Here is a 22,797-nt window from a genome sequence, read left to right on the forward strand (position 1 = left end):
ATTCCTACTACTAGTCCATTTCCCCCCATTCTCTTACCTTGCATTCACTTAAGAAACAATTACTTTGGATAATGAAACACGGTTTTCATTATCTGGACTTTCCTGACAGCCTGTTTGAAACGTTTTTCATATAATTTTTAATATTTAGTGAAAGTTTACTCACTCCCAGTATTTGTCTTAAGTGTGTTAATTCTATTAACTAATTCAGTTCTCTCAACAATAGTATAAGAGGATAAATATGCTGCTTAAATTTAGATTCTTACCAAGTTCCATTCTTCGCATCAGTCCTTTGAGGTAGATTATTATTATTTTCTCCATTTTAAGCATGAGTAAACTAAGACAGAGGATAAAACAGCCTTTGAAATCAGGCTGACTACAGAATCTGCACTCTCATGTTAGTTTGATAAGACTAAGTTATGTGATCTTGCATGGGTTATTTTCTTTTCTGGGTTTCCATTTTCTGATCTATAAGATGAATAGGATAATAGTTCTTATGTTAAAAAAATGACTGATAATTAAATACATTTAATGTGCTTAGAAGAGTGACTGGTATAGGATTAGTTCTTTTAAAAATGATAGCTTTCATTTGACTGCCTTTTAAATCAGTGTCTCTGATTTAATCCAGCCATTAATATTAAGCAGTAAAATTAGAAATGAATTTAATTTTTTAATCAAGGATATGTCAACACTAGAACCTTAACCGATCACTGACAGTAGCTCATGGTGATGGAGGTGAAGTTATATCAGAATTGAGTTATGTCAGATATGATGAGACCAGCTGGCCATACATAAAACTGACAGAGAATAAGCATGGCAGAGGTACAACTAAAAACCTAAATGAGGCAATATTATACTGTAACCATAAACTGTTAAGTCTACTCTACAGAGATATTGTAAATAGTTTTTTTTTATTTTTATTAGTAAATAACACCTTTTATTTGTGAGAATTTAGAAATAACTAGTTTTAAAGAGAAAATAAAAACCAAGAGGCCACCACTATTCCAGTTATCTACTGTTATATAACAAGCCACAGTAAAACTTCAAGATTTAAAGCAATAATTTATCATTATTCCTCCCAGGCCAGAGGGTTGATTATACTCTGGGGCCCCTCATACAGTTGCAATTACATAGTAGATGGGTCTAGAGTCATCCAAAGGCTACTTCGCTCATGTATCTTGTTCATGATGAGATATCTAAAGAATTGAAGAGTTTTCAAGCACCTGTGTGTGTACATTTGTTTCTCAGTCTCTTTCTCTCTCCATAAAGACTATCCCCATGGTTTGCTTAAATTTCCTCACAGCATGGTGATCAGGGTAGCTGGACTACTGATATGGCATCTGGATTCCCCAAAGCAAGCATTCTAAAGAAAGTAAAAGCTGTTAATCCCTTAAAGTTTGGGGTGGCTGACTGTCATATAATATCTCAAGAATCAGAATTACTGAATTTTAATGTGAACTGAAAAATATTTTTAAATGTGAAATTCAAACATCAATCCCAAAAGACGTGTTTCTTCTATCTAAATCAAAAGATTTCTACAAACTCATCTCATTGCCACTGCAAATGAAATTTTGTAGTACCTTTACCAAGGATTTTGCAGAGATCGTATATTTAACATGTCCATATTCAAGCAGTGTTAAAACTCCAATTCTTTCAATATTTTATGTATTTCTATGACTTATGCAATGGCTGTATTAATGGAATCATTGAGGAAGAAATCCTGGATATTTTAGGTAAAATGTGTCATATCTTAGACACTGAAATTCTGGACAATAGCTAAAAGAATTATCTACAGAAGAATATGAGTTGAGATATCCATATACAGATCTAGATCTAGATCTATATAATCAATAAATTCTTAATTAGATCTGAATATAAAAGTGAACAATGCCAGAAACAGCATAAAGAAAGCTGAAATAATTGTAGCCAAACAAAAAATAAAGCTACACAATAATCCTTGTTCCTCATTGTAAGTATAGCTTCCCACCCCAAATGGTAGTAATATGAAAACATAACTCCAGATATAATTGAAGATGATAGGCAGTTTATGTTTTGTCAAAAGGCTAAACTATTTGGCCCTGTTTCATGGCTACTTTTGTTGTTCCCAATGTAAGTTTTAGGTCTCTGCTATACTCCTTAAAATTATGTGCTATACAGAAAACCAAGGGTATTTAAAGAAATTTTGTGAAATCGGAGTCAGTAGCTTTCTAACTAGGTGAGCGATAATAAATGCTTTATTTGAAGCTTGAAACAACTGTTACAATGGGAGGCATATTGAGTTGTGCCAGGTATCTGGGCCTCTTCATCCTGACTTCAGAGAGACAAGACTTTCTACTGTTCTAAAGTCTGATGTGGAAATTGGGTTGCATAAAAGACCAAGGTTCAGAGAAGGATACAAATCTGAGATGTTACTATTAGGATTTATAATTTTTTTAATTATTCACAAAGAAGACAAGTACATAATATTTTAAATATTTTAAAAATAGGCATTTTCCAGGGATCCTGATTGACTCAGTCAGTTAAGCGTCCAACTCTTGGTTTTTGCTCAGGTCCTGATCTCACGGTTTGTGAAATTGAGCCCCACATCAGGTTCTGTGCTGACAGTGTGGAGCCTGCTTGGGATTCTCTCTCTCTCCCTCTTTCTCTGGCCCTCCCCTGCTTGTTCTCTCCCTCTCTCTCAAAATAAATAAACTTAAAAGTAAGCATTTTCACATGTAAAATTTAACTATAATTAATGTAAGTACATCTCTCAAAGGGTTAAGATGGCAGAGGAGTAAGGTGACCCTAGGTTTGCCTCCTCCCTCAAACACAGCTAGATAAATATCAAATCATTCTGAACACCCAAAGCCGCATGTCTATATGCAGAAAAAGTGACCCATGGAAGGTAAGAGGTGCAGAAAATTGATTTGGGGGAAAAAAGAGCTGCGGTTGTGGTGGAAGGAAGGGAGCCCTCATTGTGGAGAGAGGAGAAAGAGAGAATGAGAGAGAGAGAAAGATTGAAAAAAAAAAATCAGAACATGCACAGGGGACACTTTCTCAAAATCATTGACTGGGAAAAAGGAGAGGACTTAAATACCGCCAGTTCTTTATAAATAGTGAGCGTAGACTCTGAAGTTTCAGAGGTCAGTGCCATCACTAAGGCAGCACCTGGTGGTGCTCCAGAGGGGAAGGAGGTTGGAGTCTCAGGAGTGGGCAGCATGGTGTGAGGATCCCCTGGGTCATGCAGGGAAAAGCAGTTCTCCTGCTTGGAGTGCATTTGGTAGAGGTGATACAGCCTTTCTGCAGACAAAGGACCCTGTGGGCACCACTGAGGTCCCCTGTTCACCAGCATAGGAACAGAAATGCCAACTTAGGGCAGCAAATTCTGGCACTGGCTGTGTGCTGTGATGTACCTTAAACTCCGAACCACTGCACAGTCCTGTGACTATTTTCTGGGACAAGTCAGAACTAACCAAAGTGCAGCAAGACCCTCTCCCAGATGATCAGCATGGGCCCCTGCCATGAGGGGATCTCTAAATTGTGGGATTTTGAAACTTAGCTACACCTGAGATAAAACACAGGAGTACTGTACCATCTGACAGGTGGACAGCTTGGAAAAAGACAGGGTGAGGGAAGGGATATAATGGAGACCAGGGACACAGGAGTAGCAATTGTTTGCTTATCTGTGAGGGCTTCCTGAGGAGTGGTAAGCATGAGCTCCCTGTTCCACAGACAAGAGAAGGAGGTAAACACAATTTCACCCCTTGCCCACCACCAGTGACCAACCTCAGTGAGAGAAAAACAGCACCACCAACTAGAGACTGGCCTGGCATATACCAGGTCCCACCCCCTTGTGCCCTGGAGGCACATCTCCACTAGGGCAAGTCCTTCTGAGAATCAGTGAAACGGGCCTCTTCCCCAGAAGACCAGGACGAACACCTCACAGGCACTAAATCTACTGATCATAGAGTGCTGCAATCTTTAGCTCTAGGGGAAACAGGAACTAGCTCCATTTGGGTCGTTTTGTTTGTTTATTTGTTTTGTTTCTTTGTTGGTTTTTATTTTTGGATACATAAACAACAATTTGAAATATATATTTATTAGAATTATTTTTAATTTTTTATCTTTTGTTTCTATCAAACTTCTCTTAACAAGCACACCAAAACAAACCTAGGATCTAACTTCCTTTATTATTTAAAAAAATTCATTTTATATTTTTTCTGCCAAAATAATAAAATGGTTGGATTCATCCTAAAAGGAAGAACATGAAGACATGATGGTTAGGGATTTAGTCAATACATATATAAGTAAGATGTCTGAACTAGAATCTAAAACAACAATTATAAGGATACCAGCTGGCCTGGTAAAAAGCATCAAAGACACTAGAGAATCCCTTACTACAGAGATAAAAGAACTAACATTTAGTCAGGCCCAAATTTAAAATGCTATCACTGAGATGCAAACCCAAATGTATGACATAACAATGATGATGGACGAAATAGAGGGAAGAATCAGTGATATAGAAGATAAAATTATGGAAAATAATGAAGCTGAAATGAAGAAGGAAACAAAGGTAATGGATCATGAGGGCAGATTCAGGGACCTCAGTGACTTAATACAGCATAATAACATTCATATCATAGGAGTCCCAGAAGATAGAGCAAAGGGGACAGAGGGTTTATTTGAAAAAATTATAGCTGAAAATGTTCCTAATCTGGGGAAGGACGTAGACATCAAAATCCAAGCAGCACAGAGAGCTACCATTAAATTCAACAAAAGCCAGACATCACCAGTACATATACTAATCAAATTCACAAAATACAGACAAGGAAAGAATCCTGAAAGCTGCAAGGGAAAAAGGTTCTTAAAATACAACGGAAGGAAAATCAGATTTGCACCATATTCATCCACAGAAATTTAGCAAGCCAGAGGGAATAATAGAATATATTCAATGTGCTGAATGGGAAAAATATTCTTCCAAGAATACTTTATCCAGCAAGGCTGTCATTCAGAAAAGAAAGAGAGAGAACAAGTTTGATAGAAAAACAAAAACAAAAAGCGTTTGTGACTACTAAATCAGCCCTACAATAAAAAGTAATGGGTACTCTTTGGGGAAAAGAAGGACCAAAAGCAACAAACTAGAAAGGAACAGAGAACATTACCAAAAATACCAACATTACAGGTAACACAATGATACTAAATTAAGTTAGCATAGGTGGATCAGCTGGTTAAGCATCTGATTCTTGATTTTGGCTCAAGTCATGATCTTACAGTTTGTGAGTTCAAGCCCCACATCAGGCTTGGTGCTGACAGCCTGGAGTCCGCTTGGGATTCTGTCTCTCCCTCTCTCTGCCACTCCAATGTTTGTACTCACTCCCTCTTTCTCAATATAAACAAACAAACAAACAAATAAATAAATAAATAAAAATTTAAAAAGTAGAATTTTAAGAAATTTAAAAATGTCACTGAATATAAATGGACTAAATGCTGCAATCAAAGATCTTGGGTATCAGAATGAATAAACAAACAAGACACATCTATATGCTACCTACAAGAGACGCATTTTAGACTTAAAGACACCCAAAGGTGGAAAGTGAGGGGATAGAGAACCATCTATCATACTAATGGACATCAAAAGAAAGCCAGAGTAGCCACACTTCTATCAGACAAACTAGATTTTAAAAGAAAGACTATAACAGGAGATAAAGAAGGATATTACATCATAATTAAAGTGTCTATCCATCAAGAAGATCAAACAATGCTAAATATTTATGCCTCCAACTTGGAAGCACCCAAACATATAAATCTATTAAAAGCAAACAAAGAAAGTGATTACTAATAATACAATAATATTAGAGGGTATCCACACTCCACTTACAGCAGGACAGATTATCTAAGCAGGAAAACAAGGAAACAATGGCTTTGAATGACACACTGGACTGGATGGACTTAACAGATATATTAAGAACATTTTATCCTAAAGCAGCAGAATATACATTCTTCTGAATGCACATGGAAAATACTCCTAATAGATCAAACACTGGTCACAAATCAACATTGAACCAGTACAAAAAGATTGAGATCATATCATGCATATTTTCAGACCACAACACTATGAAACTTGACATCAACCATAAGAAAAAAAAAATTGGAAAGACCAAATATACATGGAGTGTAAAGAACATCTACTAAAGAATATATGGCTTAACCAGGTAATTAAAGAAAAAAATTAAAAAGTACAAGGAAGCAAATGAAAATGAAAACACGACAGTTCAAAAGTTTTGGGATGCAGCAAAGGCAGTCCCAAGATGGAACTATATTGCAATACAGATCTAAATCAAATAGCAAGGAAAGTCTCAAATGCACAACCTAACCTTACTCCTAAAGGACCTAGAAAAGGAACAGCAAATAAAGCTTAAAGCCAGCAGAAGAAGGGAAATAATAAAGATTAGAGAAGAAATAAACAATAGGGAAACAGCAATAACAACAAAACAGTTGAACAGATTAATAAAACTAAGAGCTGTTTCTTTGCAATAATTAATAAAATTTATAAAACCCTAGCCATACTTATCAAAAAGAGAAAGGACCCACATAAACAAAATCATGAATGAAAGAGGAGAGATCACAACAGAAATACAAACAATTATGAGATTATGAAAAATGAGATACCAAAAAACTGAGCAATCTGGAAGAAATTGACAAATTCCTAGAAACATGCAAACTACCAAAACTGAAACAAGAATAAATAGAAAGCTTTGAACAGACCCATAACCAGCAAAGAAACTGAATCAGTAATCAAAAATCTCCTAACAAACAAGAGTCCTGGGCCAATGGCTTTCCAGGGGGAATTCTAGTAGAAATTTCAAGAAGAGTTAATACCTATTCTTCTGAAATGTTTCCAAAAAGGTGGAAATGGAAGGACAACTTCCAAACTTATTCTACTAGGCCAGCATTACCTTGAGTCCAAAACCAGACAAAGACGCCACTAAAAACGGAATTACAGGTCAATATCCCTGATGCACTTGGATGCAAAAGTTCTCAGCAAGATACCAGAAACACAAATCTAACAGTATATTAAAAGAGTTATTAACCACAATCAGTGGGATTTAATCCTGGGCTACAGGGGTGGTTCAATTTCCACAAATCAATCAATGTGATACACCAATAAAAGAAAGGATAAGAACCATATGATTCTCTCAATAGATGCAGAAAAAGCATGTGACAAAATACAGCATCCATTCTTGGTAAAAACCTTCAACACAGTAGGGATAGACGGAACATACCTCAGTATCATAAAGGCCATATATGAAAGACCCACAGCTAATAATCCTTAATTGGGAAAAACTGAGAGTCTTTTCCCAACTGTCAGGAATAAGACAAGGATACCTACTCTTCCCATTACTATTTAACATAGTACTGGACATCTTAGCCTCAGTAATCAGACAACAAAAAGAAATAAAAGGCATCTGAATCAGTAAGGAAGAAATCAAACTCTCACTATTTAGAGATTATGTGATACTATATGTAGAAAACCCAAAAGATTCCACCAAAAATTGCTAGAACTAATACATGCACTCAGCAAAGTTGCAGGATATAAAGTCAAAGTGCAGAAATCTGTTGCATTTCTATACACCAATAATGAACCAGCAGAAAGAGAAATCAAGGAATCGATCCCATGCACAATTGCACCAAAAACCATAAGACACCTAGGAATAAGTCTAACCAAAGAAATAAAATATCTATAAACTATATAACACTTATAAAATAAATTGAAGAGGACACAAAGAAATGGAAAAACATTCCATGTTCATGGATTGGAACAAACATTGTTAAAATATCCGTACTATACAAAGCAATCTACACATTTAATGCAATCCTTATCAAAATACCACTAGAAGTTTTCACAGCACTGACATAAAAAATCCTAAAATGTGTACAGAGCCACAAATGACCCAAATAGCCAAAACAATCCTGAAAAGAAAAAAAACAAAAAAAAAACAAAACTGGAGGCATCATGATTCCAGATTTCAATTATATTACAAAGCTGTAGTGATCAAGACAGTGTGGTACTGGCACAAAAACAGTCACATAGATCAATGGAACAGAATAGAAAACTCAGAAATGGACCCACAATTATATGGCTAACTAATCCTCATAAAAGGAAGAATGAATATCTAATGAAAAAAAGACACTTTTTTCAACAAATGGTTTTTGAAAAACTGGACAGCAACATGCATAAATACATACATACATACATACATAAATGAAACTGAACCAATTTCTTACACCGTACACAAAAATTCAAATTGATTAAAGACCTAAATATGAGACAGGAAACCATTAAAATCCTAGGGAAGAACACTGGAAGCAACCTCTTTGACCTTGACCATAAGCAACTTCTTAACAGACACATCTCTGAAAGCAAGGGAAACAAAAGAGAAAATGAATTATTGGGTTTTCATCAAAATAAAAATCTTCCCTTGTGAAAGAAACAATCAACAAAACTAAAAGTCAGCGTATGGAATTAGAGAATATATTTTCAAATGTGATGTTTGATAAAGGGTTAGTATCCAAAATCTATAAAGAACTTATCAAACTCAACACCCAAAAAACAAATAATCCTGTTAGTAAATGGGCAGAAGAGATGAATAGAAATTTTTCAAAAGAAGATATACAGATGGCTAACAGACACATGAAAAGATGTTCAACATCATTCATCATCAGGGAAATGCAAATCAAAATCATACACCTGTCAAAATGGCTATAATTAATAACACAAGAAACAAGTGTTGGTGAGGATGCGGAGAAAAGGGAACCCTCTCACACTGTTGCTGGGAGTGCAAACTGGTGCAGCCCTCTGGATAATACTATGGATATTCCTAAAAAAGTTAAAAATAGAACTACCCTATGACCCAGCAATTGCAACACTAGGTATTTATCCAAAAGATACAAAAATACAGATTTGAAGGGGGTCCATGCACTCCGATGTTTATAGCAGCATTATCAACAATACCAAACTATGGAGAGAGCCCAAATGTCCATCGACTGATGAATGGATAAAGAATTCATATATATATATATATATGTATACATATATAAATATATATATATATGTATACATATATATATATGTATACATATATACGTATGTTAACTAAATAGAATTTAAATTTAAAACTATTATATATATGTATATATATATAAAATCAAGAAGTCTTATCTCTTAATTTGTATCTGATTTTGTTACTTTTATGTCCCATACAATTTCTTTGCACTTGAATAATTGAGCAAGGGAAAAACTGGATGCTAAACAATTTTCAAGTGTGTTTTGCAGACTGTCTTTCAGACCCTGTATTGTCCATCTGTCTATAATCAAATAAATAATTTCAAAGCTTTGATCATTTTTTTCTCTAGAGGTATTTATTACTTTTGTACATTTGCCTAGTTATTAACTTCCCAATTAGGGTTGCATAAAATATAAAGCACCCAGAGATGCTGTTCGCTGTATACAATATAAATCTATTTCCATTGTACAAGTGACTCTATTGTTTTTTAAAGATCACAGTATTTAAGACAATTGAATCTTGCAGGCAGAATGATTAATGGATACCTGCCAAGTTCGATTGGCTGGGTTAATCTATATGACTTAGAATCAAGTCAGTTCTCTTGACTCCAAAATTAAAAGACAGAAAGCATCATCCAAAGTCATATTTTTAACATAGTGTTTGATTTCATGTTTACATCATGCCTCTGGCAAGATGCACCATTGGAATGCACAACAAAAATATAGTATAGAGAAAGAAAGAATAGATGAAATCAAGAAGGTATTGAAAGTTCTCTTCTGACACTTGCAAAGCCCTTTTGTTTATTTAAAGATTAAAATATTAGAAGGGAAGAAACTGGTAAAGGATTCTTCCTCTCTTATAGTAAAACAAATACTTTTAAAAATAAATCGAAGTTCTGTTAGTGGCTGGTAAAGAGGATAGATCTTTTATTTTCCTATTTTTCCCATTAAGGTAATTCTAGCTTGAAATAGATGTTGACTCTCTATGTTATAGAATTGGAGACTAGACTTAAAACAATTTTTGTTAGACTAGAAATCCATATTGGGCTTTTCCCAAACTACTTGGGAATAAAAATTTTGATACTTAGTGATTTATACATATAGAAACAAACAAAATTTTAAATAACTTCAATTTCTGTTTACTAAAATTTTCCCCCTGGAGAAGTGGGTAATATTAGGTGCTTATATTTATACATTTACATTTTAAAGTGATTTTTATTTTGTAATCCTAAGACTTTTACAATTAAAGAAAGTTATAATGAGAAGGGATAAGATGATGCACTATGCCAAATCAACTTCCCAACGAAGATGAATATATTTCAGGAATTGAGTCACTCTTGGATGTCCTCTATTCCAACTCTTTCATTTTGCCAATTTGAAAACTGAGGTCCCAAACAAAGACAAAGAAAGAACTTTTTAGGACCACATATAGACAAAACAAGATCAAGATCCTTGCTCTCCTGATTCTTCATCTAGAATTCTTACAACACGATGTACTTCTGCTGTATAGCCTTAGCCACTTCAAGTGCTATGTAATAGCAATTTAGAGTATCTCAAACTAGAAAATGCCTGTCAGTAATAATTTTTATCTAAACAGGCACAACATTTACTAGCTATTCTGCATAAACCTTAGATTTCAAAAGTGTGTGTGTGCGTGTGTGTGTGTGTGTGTGTGTGTGTGTGTAAAGCTCAAATGCAAATATAGAAAGTTTCCTGTAACCTGTAATGGCAGAAAATACAAAGCTATCCTTTCAAAATTTAGGCAATGGAGAATTTTAAGGAAAACATACCAGATTTAAAATAAATTGCAAGTCAACAGTTGTATTTCAAACAATTAGATTTTAATTGTATTTTAAAAATCTGCTGAGAACTGAAACATAAAACAAACAAACAAACAAAAAACTATAGTTTTCTGGAGGGGAAAATGCACCAATGAAGATGGGAGAAAATTGTGAATTAAAGAGGGAATTTGTGCTGTAGCATATAGAATACCTTCTGCTAAATTCTCTGAACTGTTTGCACTGGCCCTCCAGCCCAATAAATGAATTACTATCATACAATTAAGGTCAGTTTCTCATACTGACAGTATTCCCACAGAAGCCACCCACTAATAGTACCTTTGTTCTAAAGCCACGTTGTCGGTTTAATGTAATAAGTGGTATTATCACACAAAGGAATGTGAAGTAACATATGCATCAGTATTATCTATGAATTATTGCACTGAAACTTCTCTATGCCAAAGTTGGAAAAATGTTTGTGGATCATTTGCTACAGATCTCACAACAGTGGAAAACTCTGTCAATGTATTATTAAAAATTTATGCTGGCATTACAAGAAGGCCCTGTGTGGCTTTCAGTATGAGAGCTAATACATTTTATATTAGCATTTCTGCTTAGAAAATCTCTAACTAGGCTGCCAAAGGGGTTAATAAATTTGAGTGAGAAAACACATTTGTTATTTTTTTCATATGCAGTCTCATGATTATACTGTTTAATATTTATTAACAGAGTCAATAAAATTTTTTGAAATTGTTTGATTGTACCATGACCTAAAAAGTTACTCTAGCAAATGTTTTGACAATGCAGATGCTGAATGCCTTGAGCAATTAAATTTTCAAGTTTCTGGATATATACTTTGATGAATATCTTACATTAATAAACCAGAAAGTCTACCTAGATCTCTCTTTCAGGCTTTAACATATATTTCCCCCTTTTAAATACATAATTAACAAGATCAATAGTCTCGGAAGGATACAATTTTGAAATACATAGTTTGATAAAAGATAGAACACCATGACTTTTCACATAAAGAACTCATTATTTCCATATAATTTGAATTAGGTCATAAAGAACAGGTATGGGATTTAAAAAGGACTAATGATATAAAATATTAAATACATTTTATGTACCAGGTAATAATATTATAAATACTATTAAGCTTTAGTATGATTTTCTTTGAGATAGATATTATAGTCTTTTTTTAGATGAAGAAACAAACAGTTTGAGTAAATTGTCTAAGCTAACATAGTTTCTATATCAGTAAAATGTTGTTTATATTTCAGAATACATCACTGATCATCACTCTAGACTGGGGCAGGAACTCTGCATTGGTAGGAACTCTGCATAATTGGCCCAGGATCTACTCTCCTAAAAGAGACTGAGTCCTCCACATTAATTATTCTGCTTTTACTAGTTAATAGTAATATGAGGATTAAGCAGTACACTTGCTGTGATAAGCACAGGGTGATGTATGGAAGTGTTGAATTACTATATTTTGTACACCTAAAACTAATATAATACTGTATGTTAACTGAAATTAAAATGCAAAAAAAAAAAAAAAATTAAGTAAAGAGCATGTGGCCTGGACCATCTATTTCCTATCATCCTTAGGTGTTCTGAACTTTCTTATTACCTGAATCCCAAACTTTTCCATTGTACTTTCAAGAATTATGCATGCTACAAAACCCGCCCCCCAATATTTTTAATCTCCTAGCTAGAAGTTCTTTCCACTTCCATGTTTCTTTGCATGACTCACTATTGAGAACACCACCCTAGTTATAGCTGTTCAGTCATGTTTTTGGGTAATTAATTATTGCAGATTTTTGGATCTTTTGTCAATGTTGCCCATTATCTTGTACAGATAGTTCAGAGATTGTTGCTAATCCCCCAAGTAAAAACACAAGCAAACAAACAAACAAGCAAACAAACAAAAACCTTACTGCCATTGGTTTGAATGTTTATGTCTCCCAAAATTAAATGTTGAAATCTTAACCTCCAGAGGTGATGGGTGGTGGTATTAGTAGGTGGAGTCTTTGGGAGATGATTAGGTAATGAGATTAATGCTGTTAAAAAAGAGATCTCACAGAACTACCCAGTCACTTCCACCTTGTGAGTATACAGAGAGAAGTCTATAGCCCAAAAGAGGGCCTTCACCAGAATCTGACCATTCTAGTACCCTTTTTCTGACCTTTTAGCTTTCAGTTAGTGAAAAAGAAATTTCTGATGTTTCTAAGCTACCCAGTCTGTGTTATTTTGTTATGGCAGCCTGAACAGACTAAAACACGCCATGTTCTCCCTCACATCCTTGTGGTTGCCCTTCATTGATTCCTGCTACCAACAATTCATCTTATGTTGGCATATAACTTATTCTGTCTTTAAACTCCAAGCCCTGCTGCGTTACTGTGCAACTTCTACGAGAAGCCAAACATTTCATGAATCACTCTGTCCAGTGAAGTCCTTAGCCTGTTCGTAACCACTTCTCTACTTCACTTAAATCATCCACTCCCACACTGATACCTACAGCTCTGTTGACACATTAAATCAATCCAAATTCAAATCATTCATTCAATTATCTTCCTCTGAGTGTATCTTTGGCCACTCTGTTTATTCATTTCACTGTGATCTCTTTTCAGTCTTTTCAAAATATGCAATCCATTTCTCTACCTTTTCTTTACATTCCATTAATATTATTTTAAATTATCCTGTTATTTTTAATTTTCTCATGATCCAGCTTAGATTGCTAATTCACAAAGATACTTTGTTGGCCTAAGTTTTATCAAATCGTGTTGGAAAAAATCACAGTATTGAATGAATCTAATTCTGAATATTATCTACACTGGCCCTTTAGCAGTTCTGAAAAAAACATACCAAGACAAATTGTTTCCACCATAAATTCACAACAAACAAACAATAGGGGGGGATTAGAAATACTAAGCAGACTTATCATGTTTCTAACTGTTCTCCAATTCTCTATGAATCAAATTTAACATTTTCTTTCAGTCTGAAATTTCTAACTCTCCCCATTATTCTCAGAAAATTACCTTGCTTTACAGAGACAAGAGTAGTTATCAGATGAGAACTCCTTTATTATATAATTACTCAACACAAGGTACTAACTGCATCTAGTGGTGAATTTATCCAAACCATCATCCCCAAAAGCACAACCTGGGCAGCATCAGTAGCTTTGTGCAGGGACTAGTAGGAAGATGTTACCAAGTTTTGAGAGCTTTCGAATTATGGACCCTCCAACAAATAGGCTCAAAGGAAAAGACTTCTCATGAGGGAGAACACACGGAATTGAATTTGTAAATGATTTGAAGTACCAGGAAAATAAGTTACAGGCTTTGAGTTGTGGGTAAGTGCAAAAACAAAATACCTGTTGGGTCAGCAGTAATCAAATAGCAGTGTGGTGGCCAGAGCACGTAAAGATCTCAGGGATATACTTTAAATACTCATTTTCAAAAGAACAGAAATCTACCCTGCATGCAACATTCAAATTTAGCAAGCCAGACAAACTGAGATAAAAGAAAACAGATTAATTTAGAAGATGGAGGGGTAGAAAGAAAGCTGATGGTAGAAAGTACAGTGATAGTAAAATAACACATCATAAAAACTTGAGACCACCTTCTAGAAAGGCAGCACCTACAGAGCTTTAGAAAGATCTGGAAATGAGGAAACACACAGAGAACAACAAAAACGTTCTCAATGAGAATACAGCTAATAGATCTTGAGGCTACACAAAGGTCACATTTTGAGTAGATTGTGGTAATAATATATGAAGAACCATTGAAACATTGAAATTGTGAAATTTTGGAAAATTCCTTGACTTCACCACCCTATTCACAAAGAATTAATAGTATTCAAATATGGAGAACAAAAAGGATTTATTCAGAGTTATCCTGAGAAAATATAAAATTGAATCAAATTTTTTTCAAGATAAAATAGATACATTAAAAAGTAGGGACTACAAATCTTAAGAAACAATTATCTAATAGTTTTAACTTAAATACAATAAATTAATAAAGCTATACAGGCCTCAAAAGAATGAAAAAGTCAGAAATAGGGTAACTTGGAAATGAGATATCCAGATAATAAGAAATAAAAAAAAATGAGAAGTGACAATAATAAGGAAATATAAACAAAAATTAAAAACCATTTCTGGAAATGAAGGCTAAATTAGGGGGAATAAATAAGAACACAATAGACACCACAAAAAAAAAACCACAGTAAATAAACTAGAGAATGGAAACAAAAAAAATCCAAATTTAAAAGGGAAAAATGATTAGAAAGGAAGTGATAAATGTGGAGCATAATTAAAGAAGATGCAATGTATATATCTGGTATTCCTGAAAAATAAAAACAGCTTAAGAGTTTATTAAGTATCTTGAATTATTTGATTGAATTAAAAATTTCAATTTAGTGGCTGGTCTCTTCACACATGGACTGATCCCACATTAATGATAACTGGTTTATAGTGAAGCATAGAATTTTCTTAGAATATGTATTTGTCTGAGTGATATTTTCTCAATTTTTAGTAGCTATCATCTCTATGGAAACTGCAATAACATTTGGTTATGTCTAAGTGTATAAGAACCAATTTCTTCTTGAGAATGAGATCAGCTTTCTCCAAAATAGACAGTTAAAAACTGAGATCATATGTTTAGTTTTGAACAATCTGTTGTCTTATACTTTCATGTTCTTATTCAAACAGTTGCACTTTTTAAAAATTAATTTATTTTTTTAAATTTACATCCGCAGCAACTGCACTACTAGGTATTTATCCAAGGGTACAAACAGTTGCACTTTTTAAAGGAATTTGGTCATTTCACATGGATGGGGACAAATCATCTCAATGCTTGCTTTCTAATTAGTTTGTTCAATTTGCTGAGTCTGCTCTTTCTTTGTTTTCTAATTATGACAGAGAATCTGAAACAGATGCAGAAGAAGCATGACCTACTTGAAAAATCAGCAGCCAGGCCTGTAAGCTTTGTGGAGTGATGTTAACACTAAGGAATTATCAATTCAAGTGAATTCCAATATGCAATTGAAGTCATTAGTATGGATTGGTGTCAAATTTTCAAGCATTTACCTTATTTATTGAATGGCCTAATACTTATAAATGGTAATGAGGAGAGGGTGGAGTAGGAAGATAAGGATAGACTCTAATACTATGGTCCTTAGGGCTTCTATCTGAATTTCAGGATTACTGTCAAATAAATATTTATTAGTGTCCTTTCTCTATATGTAGACACTAACTATAAATATAGATGACTGGCTAAAAATTAAGTGTTAAGCTAGAATTAGATATTGAAACTGAGTACCAATATTCTCCTTAGTAAATCTCCCCTGGGATATTATTCTGTGCATAAAATGTATTTTTCTGCACATATTAATTAAAACTTTTTAAATGATCACTGAAACTGTATCTCCTGACCTACAGAATATATCAAATGTATGTTCTTAGGTCCTTGTGGCAGATGCAAATTAAATATGAGAAATGCACATTGAAATTCCTATGAATGCATCATTTTGCAAAATGAGCTTTACAAATTCCATATTTTATGCAACCCCCCCAAAACAAAAACAAAAACAAAAACAAATGCTTACCAAGCTGAATGATGCTGAAACAGTTTATCAGCTGAATGATGTCATTCAGCAGTTAGGAACAGTTAAGCTTTGCAGAAAGCAACCAGATATTTAAATGAAAAGTACCTTACAAATATTATAAGAGGAAAATGTCTATGACTCTTCTATATTTGTTAGAATGGAAGAATAAGAAAATAAAAATTTTAAAGTAAAAATATTACAACACATTTTAAATTTCATAACAGTAAAGTAGTATAATGCATCCTTAAATTTTGCATTTTATTTTATTATTTTATATTACTTTATTTATTATTTTTAGAGAGAGAATGTGTGCATGAGCCAGGGAAGGGTAGAGAGAGAGGGAGAGAGAGAATTCCAAGCAGGGCTAGATTTCACGAACTGTGAGATCACCACCTGAGACAAAATCAAGAGTCAGATGCTTAACTGACTGAGCCACCCAGGTGCCCCAATTTTGCATTTTTAAAGATTAGAATAATAATAGTATATAGGACTAATTCCAGTTCCAACACATCCATTTACAATTCACTTTATGTGTCTGAACCTCAGTTTCTTCATATATAAGAGGATTCCTATGAGAATGAAATGAAGTAATCAATGTAAAATAACAAGCAAATCAAATGGCACATTGTAGCTACATATAATAGGCGCTCAGTAAATATTGGTTTGCTTTTCTTGTGTTTCTGTATTATAATCCATTTTTTCAAAATTTGAGGAAAATAAAAATCATAACTACACCTACCTCTCCAACAATGATTATCTTCACAGGCAACTCTGTTTCTTCTATCTCTATTTTTAGAATAGGTCATAATAACTTAATAAAATAATGTCCATTAAACCATAAAATACCAAAGGAACACAGATACAAACAAGGTAACACTAACTAGAATTTGTACTAGTTATGTTAACAGAAGTTGCTATGGCAGGTACCCCCAAAATAACAGTTTAACACAACAGAAGTTTATTTCTTTTTCACTATTCCAACTGTCAGTGGTTAGAGAGTTGGCATTATGCTTCATAGTCTTTTAGGAATTTGCTAACTCAGGAGATAGAGACTGCTTGTTTTATATCTGGCTACTAAGATTTACCTGAGAGCAACACTCAGTTCAACAAGGAGCAGGCACTACAAAGAAAGTGGGGATGAGGTAATAAGGCAATTTTGTTAGAATTGGCATGGGAAAGGCATACATTATTCCCTTCATAATTCACTGGCCAAAGTTTAATCATTTGGCTATAACTAAGCTCAAGGGAGACCAGAAGAAAAGGCAAACTTTTTTCTGAATATGCTAGTTAATTTGTGCCTAAGAAAATAGTAAGAATTGACTGCATAGATATTAGAAACAATATTTTTATATGGTTATGTGTGTAACATAATTATTAAAATCTTATATGTGCAATAGAAAATGTATTCAGAAATGCATATATTCACCACAAAATGAGGAGTATTTGTCAATGCATATTAATCATAGTGAGTATGCAGTGTTGGACCTAAAAGCAAGACAGATACATATTCTGCATGGCACGTATGCATATAACAGGTGTAGAAGAAAATTAATGACCTCTATAATCTGTGTTAGAGATAAATTCAGTAAATTGTATCATCAGTGACACTTGCTGGGTGGGTGAGAGGGAATAGAAATATTAGACCCCAAATAGGAATTTTATAAGTCTTAGAATCAGATGTCTTAATTCAACTATAAGCACATTTTTAATATTCCCAGGTTTGACATACTTAGCTAAAAAATGAAAGGAATACTTTCAAGTAAGAAAAAAGTTACTCTATTTTGAAAAGAAAATCCATCTTCATCGACTTTATCTGATATACTTAAACATTTCACATATCAACTTAAGCTGTGTAAAAAGGATGGTAAGATTGTTTTCTGGATATAATAATTTGACTCCAAGAAGTATTTATTTGAACATAGAACACAAAATTAATGTTTCCAATGAGCCAGTACTCTCTATTAATCTAGTATTAATAAGATTCATTTGAGATCTTCTATTTGTTAATGTTAGAACTCCCACAATGGAAGATAAGAATAAAGTAAGGCAAGCCAATAAAGAGGCATAACATGACTTAAGGCTTAAAAAGACTTAAGGAAATGACAGGCATTATTTAAAACAGAGAAAAAATATGGGTTATTATAATGAATGTTTTTAGATTCTTTAATGAATGTAAAAAGAAACAATGTTATATCTATTAATTTCCATTATTATATTAGCTTATTTACTTGCATTTCCCCCCAGTTTTATCCAGTGTCTTGGTGCCTGATAGATTTTCAAATTGGAATTTATATGGCAATAGGTTTTGACTTTTGGTCATTAAAGTCAATGATGACCACTACTGCCAAAAGTCAGTTTTTGTCATAAATAACTAGAACAGTATGGAATTGTTTAGTAGGTTAAAATTAAGAAGCTATATTTTCAAAATGTGAATTTTATTCAGTCAGTGAATACATCAGTAACAGTAATTTTTTTCTGAACATAAGTTTAAATTATATTACGGAATCTATTAATAAAATATACTTTTAGACAATAGATATTATAAAAATCCTCCAATTAAAGATTCTCGATGGAGGGCATTTTATTTCCTAAAGGGAGCTTCAAATGTCAAAAAGATGAGAGTCTGTTAGAGAAAGGTTAAATTACTATATTGGATTTCAGAAAAGTTTATAGCTTTATTCTCTTAACTTTACTAAAGTGGTTTGTGATATTTTCAGTCAAGCCTTGTCAAGTAAAAGTTTATGCTGATCAATATGGGTGTTTTTAAATCAAATTTTAGTGCATAAGTTAAATGTCTTGACAATGTGATGCTGCCATTATTATTTCATCTGGGTTTTTAAAAATATTAATGAATTATAGAATTTTGTAATAAATTTTGGAAGATAATTTTTGATCAAATACATAAAAATTCTGTTCAGGTTTAACTTTTCAAATCTGATGATCGGACAGCTGGTGTTAATTTTGAGTACTGCTAAATATTTTACAAGTCTATTAAGAGAAACTCCATTTTAAAATTCCATTTAGTTTCTTTATTTACCTTGTAAGATTTATTCAGGTTACAATACAGTTGCAGGTTAGATAGAGCTTACTCTTTGGTATTCAAATTGTAAAATAAGACTTGAAATCATGAAGCTGGGTTCTAGCTGTGCCACTGACTAGCTCCTGTGACCTTGTGCAAGTAATTTTCCTCTTTGAGTCTGTCTGAGTACCCTTATTGGTAAAAATGAGAGTGATAGAATATTTTATTGATTTCTAGATTCTTTCTAATTCTAGCACCTTCTGAGATATCTTTTTAAAGCAATGGATATGTATGACAACTCTATTATGAAGCTTGGAATATGTTCAATCAGTAAACTAGCAAATAAAACATTTAATTGGAAAAAAATAATGAATGATGGTTTTCATAGACCATGATACAGTCACGAATACTTTTTTGGTATTAATGTGGTTTCAGTCCAAGTTTGGGAGATTCATCAACATGCATTCTTGGTTCAAATCACCTGATACCAAATGTTATCTTGTTTCATAAACTGCCTGAACCTCAATCTGCATCCTTCTGGTAGATTCTGTTAGTGATTCCAAATCCCCAATGTTTAAGATAGATAGATGATAGATGATAGATAGATAGACGATGGATAGATAGATAGAAAGATAGATAGATAGATAATTATGTATGTATGCTTAATAAATGTATGTCTCTTTCTATTTATCTAAATAAAGTTACTATTTGAAGAAATTTAAAAAATAACAAACCATTAGCTTAACTAACCAGGAAAAAAAAGAGTAGCCTCAAATAGTTAAAATCTGGACCGAAAAAGGGTATGGTATTACTGACGTTACAAAAATAAAAAGGATTATATGGAAATGTTATGAACAATATGTGTGCGTGCATGTACAAATATCACATGAACATATTTGCAGTCAATCCTTGTCATGTCATGTGAAAAATATATACATATATTTATTTCTGATTCAGTTATCAAGAGTCCATTCCTGTGGCTTGGTACCACAAAACAAAACAAAACAAAACAAAAAACAAAAGAAAACAAAACAACAAAAAAGATACTGTATCCTGGTCAGCAAGACGAAGATAAAATAGTTCCATATTTTTAGAGGGACAGCAAGTGCTAACTCTGGTTGGCCGATTTTTTTTTGTTTATGTTCCCAAAACTGAAATATACATCAGAATCCCTTGGATTTGAGGAACAAAATAATAACAAGTTTAGAGAAACTTTCATATTTATTGTCAGAATTTGTGGGAGGGAGGACCTAGATATTGTAATTTAATGTTAAATGCAGGTATTTGTTATATAGTCAGAGAGATATATTCCTGGAGGAGAAGTCTTTGAATTACTGCTTAAGTATAAGGTGACTGATAACAGAGTTTTAATTCTGAGTTTCAGTTTCCAGACTTTGATACTATAAAGCACTAATCACAGAGTACCCATTCAATTAAACATATCTATCATCTACCTATTGAAAATGTACCAAATGCATATAAACAGAAGCAAATTATATATTAAATATGGTTCATTTTACATACATTTATGAAGCTTTAATTCATTTCATGAAGCTTTAAATTTAAAATTAGAAATTAAAAGTTATGTTGAGCACAAATCTCTAATTCTATAGGCAGAGAGAGACAGAATGAGGGGAGGGGAGTGGAGAGAAGAGAAAGGGAAGAGAAAATGAATGATATTAGAAAAAATATGCACTTCATCTTCAGTGTCACCATTTTTCTCACATGAGTCATCAGGCAATGTGGATGCCATTATAATCTATGTTTTGTTTATTTTGATGCTCATATTCTAGTAGCTTAATACAAAATTTCTTCTCTCCCAAAAAAACTTTTATTTTTAAGCTATTGCTTTTATCTGCATAGTTTTCAATATAGCTACATTCTTATATTAAATTTATTTTCTTCTGTAGCATATATATATGTAATTATGGCTACCTTTCTCTCTCTGAACAAAATTATATCATTGAGAATTAAATAATAAGATCATATATAGAGTCTCATGAAAATTTATGGTCATAAATGCAAAGATTTTTATTTTTATAATTTTCAAATATATCAGATAATTGATATGGTCCTCTAGTTTTACATGCTGAGAAATCAACTTTTGGTCATTTTAAAGTAGAATATTTTTGGCATTTTTGTGAGTGAAAAGAAGCAAGCAAGCAAGCGAGAAACTGAGGCTATTGTATATAGAGGTTGATTTCATGGTATAGTCCCCCAATGCAATTATTCAGATTACAAAAATTTGTTCCCACTTAAAGCAGGAAACTGCTCAGATTGAGAATCACAACTGTTGTGAAACTCTGTAAAAGAATTCTAGTCTATCGTTACATTACTGTAGTGAAAAAAGTTTCAAGACCCTTTGATTTATGGAGATATTAATTTTAAAATATTACTCCCAAAATTATATTATGTTCCTTACCCCCCCATATTCTTTTTTCCAATCTGTCCCTTCCCCTTTCTTACTCTGTGCTCATAACGCCCCACTCCCAATTAAAAGTAACCATAATTTGTAGTACACATAAGCTTCTTTTTAAAATATCTATTTATTGAGTAGTTATAAAATATTAATGAGATTTATTTTTGTTGTTGGAAGGGGTAATATCTGAAATTACAGGATTCTCTAGAATAATTATATTTTGCTGGAAATCTGATTAAATTTTATTACATATTTTCAGTGACAATTTTTCAAACATTTTTTATAATTTGTATTATATCCTCTTCATACAGTTTGGAATTTGGTAAATTATATTTTGGACATCACAGTAATTTTTCATTAAAATGAAATGCTAACTGGGAAAATGATGGATATTAGTCTCAGAGCCAAGTCAGTATTCTGGGAATATGACTTGAATAACCAAAGTATGTGGTATGAGACTGAAATTTGTTTGGGTTTGGCATGCCCTTGGCCTGATAATGACCTTAACTTTTTTGAAAAATGAAGATATGTTGACATATGCAAAATAGTTGTTGCTTATGAAAGTTAAAAATTAACATTTTATATAATTATAAATTTCATAGGTTTTCTAAGGGTTAATTTATAATATCTTTAAGTCATTATTTAAGCAAATTTCCCTATTACTTATATCATAGTTTTCTGATAAAATAATCTTATAAATTCAATACAACTTGATTCTTTACCATAATGGATAGACCTCATATTTATTTAATATGTAAATTATTTTATGTAAAATATTATAATCTTGAGATAGCATAAATATTATTTCCCTGTCCTTTTGAGATCAATAATGGATCATTAAATTTTATATCAAATAAATAAGATGCCATTTCATGAATTATGGCATAATACATAACATAAAAAATACATGAACATTGCTTACTTATTAAGAACC

This window comes from Panthera pardus, unplaced genomic scaffold (assembly GCF_024362965.1).
Source record: "Panthera pardus isolate Hobbes unplaced genomic scaffold, ASM2436296v1 HiC_scaffold_16, whole genome shotgun sequence".
NCBI lineage: Eukaryota > Metazoa > Chordata > Mammalia > Carnivora > Felidae > Panthera > Panthera pardus.